At 41.6% G+C, this 13,364-nt stretch overlaps 1 protein-coding gene across 1 annotated transcript in view; it reads left to right on the plus strand.

Moving 5' to 3' along the window:
- Positions 1 to 13,364, plus strand: part of LOC139164763 (transmembrane protein 14C-like) — a 352,287-nt gene that overhangs the window by 291,656 nt on the left and 47,267 nt on the right. The gene's annotated exons all lie outside the window — the stretch shown is intronic.

The following is a 13,364-nucleotide window of genomic DNA, read 5'->3' on the forward strand; positions in this document are numbered from 1 at the left end:
TCATTTGATGATGAAAAAAGACTAGACTGATGATTTCTTAGCTCTTCTTTGATTAGCAGCCAGAAACGCACAAAGTTGCTATTGCCTGATTGAACAAATAACCCAGTCCAAAGCAGTTTTTCCTCCTGTGTACACGTTTACAAGAATAGAATAGTGCATAATGGCTCTTAGACTACGATTAATGAGTTAAACTTTCTTAAAGATGAAATACCTAAAAAGTACCTTAAATACCTAAAAAGCATCAATGCCACTAGGTTGTTGTTGTCAGGTACATAGAACCAGTACTAAATTTTTGGTCAGGTACGCAGAACTGGTAGAAAATTAGATTTTTTTGTTTGTTTCCTGATTGCGGTGGTGCTGCGGAGGGAGGGAAGGGACAGAGCTCCATCCCCGAACCTCCAATTTTCTTTCTGGAGGCTGCGATCCGCGGTCCAATCAGACTGAGAGGTCTCCAGGATCCTGAGGGACTGATCGCCACAGCCCTGATGGGGAGGGATTACCTCACAGCTCCTGCAAAGAAGAACCGGGGCTCAGCCATGGCAGACTCCCCGCCATAGCAGCACACATACATAGAAGGAAGGAAAAACATTTTGAAAAGAAGTCAATCGGAGAAGATCAACAGAGAACAGACAAGGTAAAAGAATAAGGGAAAAAGTAAAGATTTCAGATCCCACAAGAATTGAACTATTCCTTTCCCCCCAGGCCTGTACAATTTATGCATGGTATGTTTGTGTGTCTGTTTGGTTTTTAAATTAAGGTTTTTAATTATTTTAAACATTAGATTTGTTATATGCTGTTTATTATTGTTGTTAGTCGCCCCGAGTCTATAGAGAGGGGTGGCATACAAATCTAATAAATAGATAGATAGATAGATAGATAGATAGATAGATAGATAGATAGATAGATAGATAGATTGATAGATGTATATTTTGGATGTTCAGTAATAGCAAATAGATAGGGAAATTGTATCTCTTTGAGGTGAGGAGAGGCCAGGCTCCCTAACCCTAACCCAAACCCTTGACGTGAGTGATGTCAAGTTGACTACCTTTAAGCCAGTCACATGACCTTTAAGCCACCCCCTGTCACATGATCATCAAGCCACTCCCACCTGGTCACATGGCTGTCAAGCCACACTCACAAAATAAGCCATGCTCACAGTGTGGTAGTAAAACTTTTTGCAGCCCTTCACTGGTTTGGGGTAAAGGAAGACCGAATACCAATAGCCCACAAGATTTGACAAAATCTTTTTTTTCTTTTTGGATGGGTCAGTCAGACAATCATCCTCCAGTTTATAAGGTGTTTTTTTTCAATGTTCTAGTATTACTCTTCTGAGCTCCAGAACTCTAGCCTGACAAGCGTTAGGGCTCTTGAAAGAGCAGGAATATAAGCATATACCTATGTTTCTTAATATCTACATGAAACTGCTGGGTGAGGTCAGTGGATGACACATGATGCGATATCATCAGTATCACCCGCCCCTGATGGAGCAAGTGATATTGTTGCAACGCTGATTAAGCGCCTGGAGGCTGTGAGAGTCTGGATGGAAAGGAACCAACTTTGGGGTGGCCCACATGCCATAGGTTCGCCATCACTGAGATAGGGCATGTATGCTCCAGATTCCATCCCTGCAATCCTGCCAACTATTGGGCTCAGCGTTGGCCCATGCATTGATCCCTGATTACCTTTAGCTTATGGAACCCACCACTACAATGTGTCCTTTCAGCCTTTCAGAAGGTCACCAAGACTTTTTGCCCAGGTGTCTGGGACAGAATAGAACAGGTAGAATAAAACGATTGGAGCTGGCCAGGGAGCAGGGCGGGCTCCCAAGCAGTGCCAGGTTATTTTTATTGTTTTATGATTGTGTTTTATAGTTATAAATATTTAACTATGCATTTAACTATGTTTGGGTAACCTTCCTAGCCTTTTCAATAAAACATAGAAATAGAATAAATGGATGGCTTGAGGTGCCCCGTGAACTATAAAAACAGAGCAAATTCCAAATTCCTCTACCCTTTTCTTATTAATGTTTATTAATCAGTTTTATTAATCAGATTTGTATGCTGCCCCTCTACGCAGACTAATGTTAGGCTGAGCAAGGTCACAGCATGAGCAAAAAGAACGAGGATCCAGTCTTTTGAATGAGAGCGGCATCTGTAGAGTCAGGGGGGCCGAAGGAAACCAAGAGTTAAATCATAATAATAAATAATAATTTATTAGGCTTGTATGCCGCCCCTCTCCGAAGCCACCCTTCCAACCTTGGGTGTTCACAACTGTTACTTATTTACGAAGAAACCTCTCCAGTTAAAATCAATACACACACACACACACACACGTGTGTGTGTTTGTGCGTGTGTGTGCACGCCTTATCTATTTCTAGAGGTTGAATACTAAAGGTCTCTCATAATCCCTTTGTCAGCATGACCACCAATCATATTACCCAGGAAAGGGGAGAGGATATATGTGTCCAATGAATTTTTCAAGTTCAAGTTCAGTAAATATTTGAGACACTTTTATTTATTTATTTATTTATATAGACATTGGGGAAGTGCGTGTTCTGTTGTTTCTACATCTCCATTATCTCTCTGGGCAGGGATTTTCCTGGGTAGGGATTTCCCTGAAGCGGCTTTCAAGGACTGTTTTTACAGGGTTGGGTTCCACTTAACTTTCCCACCGGTTTGCATCGTGATGGAAGGGCACATTTTGTCTACATTGTCTAAGCCCAAAATTTCAGGTCTGGTGGCGTAAGGTATTCTGTTACCAGCAGAGGAATGGAGGACTCTTCTCGTGAAATATCTCTGGACTAGTTTGATTGTATAAATGTCCAATATGCAGTGTGGGTTTCAGGCAGATGACCTTTAAGAATTGACCTAGCAAAAATGTTGTATGCCTGGTTCGCAGTTCAATATTACCAGAGAAAAAGTTATATAAGATTAGGTTAACAACTTTTAATGCTTTTTTTGGCAAAGCCAAAGGGAGGGAAGGAAGGACACAGAGAGAGAGAAGAAAGAAAGAGAGAAGAAAGAGAGAGAGAAGAAAGAGGTAAGAAAGACAGACAAGAAAGAGAGAGAAAGAAAAGGAAAAAGAGGAGGAAGGAAGAGAGAGAGAAAAGAAAGACAAGAGAGAAAGAAAAAGAAAAAGAGTAGGAAGGAAGGGAGAGCGAGAGACAAGAAAGAAAAGGACAGAAAGAGAGAAAAAAAGAAAGGAAGAGGAAGGAAGGAAGGATGGGAGGGAGGGAGGGGGAGAAGAGAGAGACAAGAGAGAGAAAAAGAAAAAGAGGAAGAAGGAAAGGAGAGCAAGAGACAAGAAAGAAAAAGACAGAAAGAGGGAAAGAAAAGAAAAAGGAAGAAAGAGGAAGGAAGGATGGGAGGGAGGGAGGGAGGGAGGGAGGGAGGGAGAAGACGATGGAAACATCACATGACTACAGCTAACTGCGACGTCGTAATCACAAGCTGAACACCCAATAACCTGGACAGTGGAACTCCTAACCACCTGGAAACTGCAATGGGTGCAACTTCATGGGCAGGTTGTAATCTTCTTTGTTCAGCTATGTCGTAATTTAAAACACTCACTGAATCAGTGATCATAAGCCAAGAACGATGACTGAATCTGTGCCTACTGAAAGAAATAAGGAAGTAGGGAGGCTAATGAATAAGATCTCTTCTTTCAAAGTGGAGGCACGAAAGCTGTCAGGCACGAAAGCTGTCTTTTACCTCTCTGTATTAAGGCCTGCCACAATTTCTACTGTGGAAAAATGAGAGGGGGAATTATATGGAGTAGGTGGTATGAAGTAGTCTAAATCAGTGTTTCCCAACCTTTTTTGAGCCGCGGCACATTATTCATATTTTCAAAATCCCGGGGAACACTGAAAGGGGGGGGCGGGGCGGGGGGGAGGGCTAAAGAAAAGTTTGGACCAAAAAACTCTCTCTCTTCCTCCCTTTCGCTCTATTTCTCCCTCTTTCTCTTTTCCTTCCTTCCCTTCTTTCTCTCTCTCCATCCCTCTTTCTTTCTTTCTCTCTTTTTTGCTCTCTTTCTCTCTCCCTCCTTCCCTTCCTCTGTCTTTCTCTCTCCTTTGCTCTCTCTCTCTCTCTGTCTCTCTTGCTATCTCTTTCTTGCTTTTCTCTCTCTCTTGCTCTCTCTCTCTTTCACTGTCTTGCTATATGTCTCTTTCTTTCTCTTTGCCTCTCTTGCTATCTCTCTTTCTTTCTCTTTCTCTCTTTCTTTCTCTCTCTCTGTCTCTCTTGCTATGTCTCTCTTTCTTTCTCTTTCTCTCTCTCTCTGTGCCTCTCTTGCTAAGTCTCTCTTTTTCTCTTGCTATGTCTCTCTTTCTTTTTCTCTCTCTCTGCCTCTCTTGCTATGTCTCTCTTTCTCTGCCTCTCTTTCTTGCTCTGTCTCTCTCTCTCTGCCTCTCTTGCTATGTCTCTCTTTCTCTGCCTCTCTTTCTTGCTCTGTCTCTCTCTCTCTGCCTCTCTTGCTATGTCTCTCTTTCTCTCTCTCTTTCTCTGCCTCTCTTTCTTGCTCTGTCTCTTTCTCTGCCTCTCTTGCTATGTCTCTCTTTCTCTCTCTCTCTGCCTCTCTTATATGTCTCTCTTTCTTTCTCTCTCTCTCTCTCAGCTGACTGCAAGCGGGAGCCCTGACGGCGGCAGCTGGACGTGCTGCTGGACACCGTATATGCCAGGCCCGCAGCGCCAGCATGTACGACGTCTAGCAGCACGTCCAACCGCCACCGTCAGGGCTCCCGCTTGCAGTCAGCTGAGAGAGAGAGAGAGAGCGCTCCCTCTCGCCGCCGCCATCTCCCCACGACTGCCTGCGGCCACTGCGGCCGCCCCCGCCCCCCGCTCCCATCGCCAGTGCCCTCCCGCCGGGCCACAAAGGAAACTTGCCGTCGACGCAGGAGAAGCTCCAGCTGGGCGGGGCGCTGCCGGTACTTCCGTCTTGGGGCTCCCGCTCGCAGCTGTCAACCGGCTCCTGCTCGATGACGCGGTTTTCGGCGCTCTCCTGCTGGGTCCCAAAGAAGGATGGCGGGGAAAAGGCGCGAAGAATAAAGCTCTCCTTCTTCCTGCCTTCCTTCTTTGGCGCCCAGCAGGAGAGCGCCGAAAACCGCGGCATCGAGCAGGAGGCGGGGGACAGCTGCGAGCGGGAGCCCCAGGACGGAAGTACCGGCAGCGCCCCGCCCAGCTGGAGCTTAGCGGCACACCTGGCCATGTCTCGCGGCACACCGGTGTGCCGCGGCACACCGGTTGGGAAACGCTGGTCTAAATAACATTCTTTCCAGAAAGTCAAGGTCACTGTGCCCTGCAGCTGTGGTGAAGTGACGGGGAGGCATCTTCAGTTTTGGATGGTTCCTGATTGGATCCTGTGATGGACATGTGGGGGCTGGGGCCGGGACTTGAACTTTTGTTTGGGTGGAAGAACCCGCGGAAGCTTTAGATGCCAATATGAGACCTCTAATAACATTGAAGGTTGAGGAACTTCAAGCCTTGGAGTCTAATTGCCTTGGGGGTGTTACTTGGAACCCTGGCATGGACTTTCCCCCCCCCTATTATGACTGCCCAACCCTCCACTATCTACACCAAGCCTCTCCTTCACCAACATGAGATTAGTTAAGTTTTCAGATTAGATAGCGTGCTCATTGTTTTCTAGTAACACAAAGGTATGGCTACTAGCTACGCATTTCAGTTATTTAAATAACAAAATACATGTTATTGTCTCCTTTTCATAGTCAGGCCACAGCCCTCCATCCCTGCCCTATGCAGCTATTTTTTCATCTCTCTCTCCTCTCTGTGTGTATAACTCAGCATGCTTCTAAAGTTCACTAAAGAATAAAGGCCTTTATTCTGCACCTATTTGCATAGCCAAATTTAATGGATTTTAATCTTTTTTAAAAGTATGATTGGCAAATATTATCAAGTAACTCAATATCATAAATCCATGATGCACAGAGAAAAATGATATTGAAAAAAGAAAGAAGGAAGGAAGGAAGGAAGGAAGGAAGGAAGGAAAGGACAGAAGGAAAAGGGGGGGACATGATCGAAACATTTAAATATGTTAAAGGGTTATATAAGGTTCAGGACAGAAGTGTTTTTAATAGGAAATTGAACACAAGAACAAGGGGACACAATCTGAAGTTAGTTGGGGGAAAGATCAAAAGCAACATGAGAAAATATTATTTCACTGAAAGAGTAGTAGATCCTTGGAACAAACTTCCAGCAGACGTGGTTGGTAAATCCACAGTAACTGAATTTAAACATGCCTGGGATAAACATATATCCATCCTAAGATAAAATACAGGAAATAGTATGAGGTCAGACGAGATGGACCATGAGGTCTTTTTCTGCCGTCAGACTTCTATGTTTCTATGTTTCAGGAAAGAAAGAAAGAAAGAAAGAAAGAAAGAAAGAAAGAAAGAAAGAAAGAAAGAAAGAAAGAAAATATTATAAAATAAGTAAAGAAAACAAGCATTATACACTTACAAACTTACAATATATCTAAATGTTCACTGATTTTGAAATAAATTATACAAATTATCAAAACTGAATGGAATTGTTGTTCCTGCCTTTGCTGATTCCTTATTTGAACTTTGTTGTTTTTTTTAAATGTAAAAATTGGACAACTTATTAATATACATATAAATTGCTATATTCCAATTTGGGGCAATTTTGTTTTAAATGCTAACATTAAATAGATTTTTTTTTTTACTTTACTGGTGCTATTAAAAAAATCCTTCTTTATACATTCCTCTACATGCTGTATTTTTGAAGATTTCATTTATTATTGAACAACTACAGTGCTTTTGGTCAATCCAAAATGCTAAATAAACCTCAAACCAGAATATTTTAAAAAGTAAAAGTGAGGTTATGGCTTTCTTGGGAAAATATCTATGTGTGAACAATTATTGGGCAATTAATGTGCAGAATTATTATGCAACTAAATGAAAAATGAAAATGTTCCCATCTCACTCATTTAGTTTCATCTGTTAAAGTGAGAATAATAAAGAAGCAACTCAAAATTTACAAATAAACATTTCTGACAGTTCGGGAAAAAACATACCAGTGACCAATGTAGCCACCCTTCTTTTCAAATATGATTTTTGAAGTTTTTAAAAATATTATTTTATATTAAAATATTTTCATTTTAAAATAAAAATATTTTTAAATGAAAATAAAAACAAACCAATGAAAGGAAAAACAAATAAACTAAAAGAAAGCAAAAGTGTAAGAAAAGAAAGTTGAAGAAAAATAGAAAAGAAATACAAAGAAAGGAGCTTCCAATATTCTTCACAGCTTTTATAAGTATAATTATATTTCAGTAGTTGCATAATACTCTTCTTTCCATGGTTGATCCTGTTTAATCAAACCATAAATCACAAGTTTATTTTTTCATTTTTATGCAAAACGTCCATAAGAGATTTTCAATCAATAAATGTAGTGTCTTTTCTTTAATCAAATAAGTTAATCTTTATATTCCGTTATGTGTTGAACAACCTATATAACATTGGTGATATTTTTTCTGCATTATTTGTCCCCTACCATTCGTCTTCCACTCTCTGGAAATCACCTGCCTCTCTTATCAAAATCACGTCCCTCCCTTTACTATCTAATTTTCCTTCCCTCCAATCTACTAAACAAACATGAAGGAAATCATATCATATCATCTTTGCAATAAAAAGTGGGAGGAAAGAAATAACTTGCTGAGATTTGTTTTCCCCCTCCCAGTCAGTAAGCTCCCAACATTAATGTCAATAGTTTCCTTAGCTATAGTTTAACCCAGTGATTTTCAACCTTTTTTGAGCCGCGGCACATTTTTTACATTTACGAAACCCTGGGGCACATTGAGCGGGGTGAGGGTGGGGGGCTAAAAAAAGTTTGGAAAAATTCTCTCTCTCTCTCTTCCTCCCTTTTGCTATATTTCTCTCTCCCTCTTTCTCTCCCTTCCTCTTTCTTTCTCTCTCTCCATCCCTTTCTTTCTCTTTCTTCCTTCCTCTCTTTTTTGCTCTTTTTCTCTCTCCCTCCCTCCCTCCCTCCCTCCCTCTATGTCTTTCTCTCTCTCTCCTTCCCTCCCTCCCTCTCTTTCTCTCTCTCTCTTGCTTTCTTTCTCTTGCTCTCTCTTGCTTTCTCTTGTTCTCTTTCTCTCTTTCTTTCTTTCTTTCTCTCTCTCTTGTTCTCTTTCTCTCTCTCTCGCTCTTTCACTCTCTTGCTTTCTTTTTCTTTCTCTCTCTCTTGCTTTCCTTCTCTCTCTGAGCTTCACGGCACACCTGGCCATGTCTCACGGCACACTAGTGTGCCACGGCACACTGGTTGAAAAACACTGGTTTAACCTACATTATTGTTTTCCCTCTATTGCTCCAACTCCCTCCTCTCCTCTAAATCTAAAAATTCAAAGAGTTAATGCAGTCAATATAATTTCCTTTGCTCAGAAATCTGATGCAGCATTCTTATATCCTCATCCTGAAATTGAGACTGTTTCCCACAAATTGAAGAACAAATTAAATCCTTTCCCACACTCTTTATTTAAGTGTGAACATACTGAAGATGAAGTTTTCACCATTTTCACATGACAATAAATAATTATCTTAAAAGGAAATCATTGTAAAAGAATCATGTCCTTCATACGTTTTTTTCTGCCAGTGGATTAAATTCATTTTTTCACTGAAAAATCTGGGAAAGACGCTCTCTCATCCTCCTCCCATTTAATCTCCTCCAGCTCACATGGTTTTCTTGTAATTGGTTGTATGAATTGTTGGAAGAATTCTCCATCTGGTTTGCTCCAAGCTGGGAGAAAGACAATGGAAACATGGAGGCTGATTGGAAAGATGGTTGAATGATGAACATTGGTTGTTCTAGGCAGCTGGCCGCATGGAGTTGAGAGTTAGGGGTATGTATACTTCCCTTTGGTATAAGACTTTTTTATTTTCTTCATCATAAAGTAAAACAATATATAGTTATAAACACAACAATACTTAAAATCAATCATATATAAACTTTTCTTATTACTCCCTCAATGGAGGCTCTTATCTCTCCTCGTCTAAAATTTTCTATTAATTTTATACAATATTATCAATTCTTAAAAATCTAAATAAAAATTCTTCCTCTCCGTCTTACTATAAAAAGTTACATTACATCAATGCAAAGAATAATAAAATTTCTTTTATCTAAATTTTAATATATCTAATTAAAAATTCTATATATATCTTTAGTAAAAGAAACTATTCATAATCTATCACCTACTTCGTAAAATAAAATTCTATATGTTTAAAATCTAAACAATAAGTAAATTTTGTGTTATATCATTATATAGTGCTACCACCATTTCTCATCTTTTACCATCAGGCTTCCAAAGTTTAAATCAAGTTCTCATGTTTCATTCCCCCCCCAAATTAACCAATTACTAAGGGGTATTTATACTTTCCTATGGGATTTGCACTTGAACTTCCTGTTCCTGTGCAACAACATATATCCTATTGGCTGTTGTCAGATTCCATTGGTGCCATGTACATATCGTAGGACACTGATGGTGAACCTTTTTTTCCTCGGGTACCGAAAGAGTGTGTGTGTGCACTATTGCACATGCATGAGTGCCCATACCCATAATTCAATGCCTGGGGAGGGTAAAAAGCACTTCCTTCATCCCCGTCCCCCCTGAGGCTCTCTGGAGACCAGAAATGGCCTATTTCCCTACTTCCTGTGGGCCCAGTAGGCTCGTGTTTTGCCCTCCCCAGGCTCCAAAGGCTTCCCTGGAGCTGGCAGAGGGTAAAAATGCCTCCAGAGGCTCTATCAAAGCCAACAACGCCTCTCACAGCCTCTGTGCAAGCCAAAAATCAGCTGTCTGGCACACACATGCACGTTGGAGCTGAGCTAAGGCAACAGCTCTTGTGCCAGTAGATATGGCTCTGCATGCCACCTGTGGCACCTGTGCCAGGTTCGCCATCACTGTCCTAGGAGTTTGTCTGAGGTACACTTGGTTGAGGTTTGGCTGATGCAATGAAGGGGCTTGTTGGGCAATTACTATTAAGGCTGAAAGGCTTTGCCCTGAAGAATAATCCCATCATCCTGGAGCTGAAGGTCTTTTGTTTTGTACAGTGTTCCCTCGATTTCCGCGGGGGGTGCATTCCGAGACCACCCGCGAAAGTCGAATTTCCGCGAAGTAGAGATGCGGAAGTAAATACACCATTTTTGGCTATGGACAGTATCACAAGCCATCCCTTAACACCTTAAACCCCTAAATTACCATTTCCCATTCCCTTAACAACCATTTACTCACCATTATTGCTGGTACTCACCATTGAATAGTGATCCTGATATTTATAAACATAATTATTTATTAACAATAATTATTTCTTTTGTTATTTATTTGCAAAAATTATTAGTTTGGCGATGACGTATGACGTCATCGGATGGTAAAAAACGTGGTATAGGGAAAAAGCCGCGAAATATTTTTTAATTAATATTTTTTGAAAAACCGTGGTATAGGCTATTCGCGAAGTTCGAACCCGCGAAAATCGAGGGAACACTGTACATACAAAAGCTGGTGAGAAAAACTTTCTACAATTTGAATCAACAATCAGGACAAAATATATCTAGGTTTCAGCATTTCTAGGGAAACTAACCTGTGATCACTTTCAATGACTTTATTGCCTTCAAACCAGCACATCGCTCTTTGAACTTAAAAATAAGATTAAAAATAAAATCCAACTGATTATGTCAGTTTCCCCTAATGCTACTTTAATCCTTAAATTGTTTCTCCTGTTGTGATTCTATACAGGATCTGCCAACTCAGCCTTAATTTTAGAGAGATTCTTTTAAGGCTTGCTTATCTCTAGAACATTGTCTGTGACCTACATATAATCTGTAGAGCAGTGTTTCCCAACCTTGGCAACTTGGAGATATTTGTACTTCAACTCTCAGAATTCCCCAGCCAGCATTCGCTGGCTGGGGGATTCTGGGAGTTGAAGTCCAAATATCTCCAAGTTGCCAAGGTTGGGAAACACTGCTGCAGAGATTTACCATACCTTCCCTGGTTAACTGAGTTGAATCCGTTTGCTGTGACCTTTTCTTAAATGGTTTGTTCACTTGCTCAGACCATCAAAGTCTTTTCATTTATTTCCCCCAACATGTTTATTTATTTATTTATTGGATTTATTAATCCCATTCCACTTTCAGTTCTTTTTCAAGTTATTTTATTGGTGGCTGAATTAAGTCCATCTCAGGGGGTCTGTCTCCCATTGTGGGCACTGTTTTTATTTTATTTTTATTTCTTCCCTCCATGGCATCTTCCTCCTTCCTCAAACCTCCTTCCAAGTAAACTTGGGATCCTCTTTCCCTTAACATCTGGCTTAATTTACTTTCCCGTTCCAGATAAAATACTCAGCCAAGTAAAGTAGTATGAATTAAAAGAAAGGAGCCTGTTATCTGAGGGTATGTGCATCGTTTTGAAAACATCTTTTGTAGCCCATCTTGGAGATGGCGGGCAACCCTTTGAGAGCTATGCCTCACAAAACTTAGAATAGAACAGTGATGGTGAACCCTTTTTTCCTTGGGTGCTGAAACAGCGTGCACACACGCTATCATGCATGTGCAAGTGCCCACACCCATATTTCAATGCCTGGGGAGGGCAAAAACTGTTGGACTTTGTTGGGTATTTTGGTTAATACATATTACTAGTATTAGCAGAGTTTAGCTGGCTTAAGTTGCAGTGGATTCAGCATGGCAAGAAATCAATTGTATGGCTTAGAACCCCATTTGTTGGTAATGAATGATCAACCCTTCATAAAGATGAAATAAACTATAATCTTTACTTACAATTCTGCTGATTCATGCATTTACATAATGCAGGCATATATGCTTAAATTTCAGTATATATCAATAACTTCTGGATACCTCCATGTGTGAGGATGTCTTCAGATTGATCTCACACATGTCCTCAGCCGAGGACAATGGAGCACACAGGGAGATAGAAGGAGGTGGAAGAAGGCTCAGCAGGGCCAAAAAAAGGATCAGAAGGGGGGGCAGCATCTACTCTGCAGAAGTTTATATAGTCTGCAAAGTACCTGAATCGCTGGTCAGTTAATTGCGACCTGACCATAGAGATATGTTTACAAGGCAGTGCAAGCATGTAGTAGAGTGGTTAAACCCAACAAAAACAGCTTCCCCCACCTCCCCGGAGGCCCTCTGGAGGCCAGAAATGCTTGTCTCCTAACTTTTGATGGGCCCTGTAGGCTTGTGTTTTTCCCTCCCCAGGCTCCAAAGGCTTCCCTGGAGCTGTGGGAGGGTAAAAATGCCCTTTCCCACCCCCCTGGAGGCTCAACCTTGGGGTCGGGACCCCTTTGGGGTCGAATGACTATTTCATGGGGATCGCCTGAGACCCTGGGAAAAGACAAATTTCTCCTGGTATTAGGAACTAAAGCTTCTATTCTGGCATTTTGGAACATATTTTTACAATCCGACCAATCAGGCGTTTACAGTGGGGGCGTCTCTCTGACCTTCCTGCCAATCAACTCAAAGCTCTGTTGGGAGAATTGGCACTAGACTTATGGTTGGGGGTCACCACAACACGAGGAACTGTATTAAGGGGTCATGGCCTTAGAAAGGTTGAGAACCACTGCTCTAGAAGCTAAAAACGCCCTCCCAGGGCTTCTGTGCAAGCCAAAAATCAGCTGGCTGGCACACACATGCATGTTAGAGCTGAGCTGGGGCAACGGCTTGTGTGCCAGTAGATATGGCTCCGCATACCACTTGTGGCACCTGTGCCATAGGTTCGCCATCACTAGAATAGAATAACAGAGTTGGAAGGGACCTTGGAGGTCTTCTAGTCCAACCCCCTGCTTAGACAGGAAACCCTTCACCACTTCAGACAAATGGTTATCCAACATCTTCTTAAAAGCTTCCAGTGTTGGAGCATTCACATCTTCGGGAGGCAAGCTATTCCACTGATCAATTGTTCTTTCAGGAAATGTCTCCTTAATTCTAAGTTGCTTCTTTCCTTGATTAGTTTCCAGCCATTGTTTCTTGCTCTACCCTCAGGGGCATTGGAGAATAGGTTGACTCCCTCTTCTTTGTTGCAACCCCTGAGATATTGGAACACTATCATGTCTCCCCTAGTCCTTCTTTTCATTAAACTAGACATAACGCCACCGTTTTTCATATGCTTTAGCCTCCAGTCTCCTAAATTTTCATTTTAATTGTCTGCCCGATTAGCGCACCATTCAAAGCGACAATAAAGTTCTTGCAAATCTTAAAATCTAAGCCTGGGGCGAGGAGCGGGTAGCACAAGCGCGCCATCTTCTCCGCTGCCTAGCCACGCCCTTTGGTCAGGGTCAACCCCACTATGCGGGTCCATTCAGACGCTCTTTGAACTAGTCCGTCAAAGGA

Source organism: Erythrolamprus reginae, chromosome 3 (genome assembly GCF_031021105.1).
Source record: "Erythrolamprus reginae isolate rEryReg1 chromosome 3, rEryReg1.hap1, whole genome shotgun sequence".
NCBI classification, from domain to species: domain Eukaryota; kingdom Metazoa; phylum Chordata; class Lepidosauria; order Squamata; family Dipsadidae; genus Erythrolamprus; species Erythrolamprus reginae.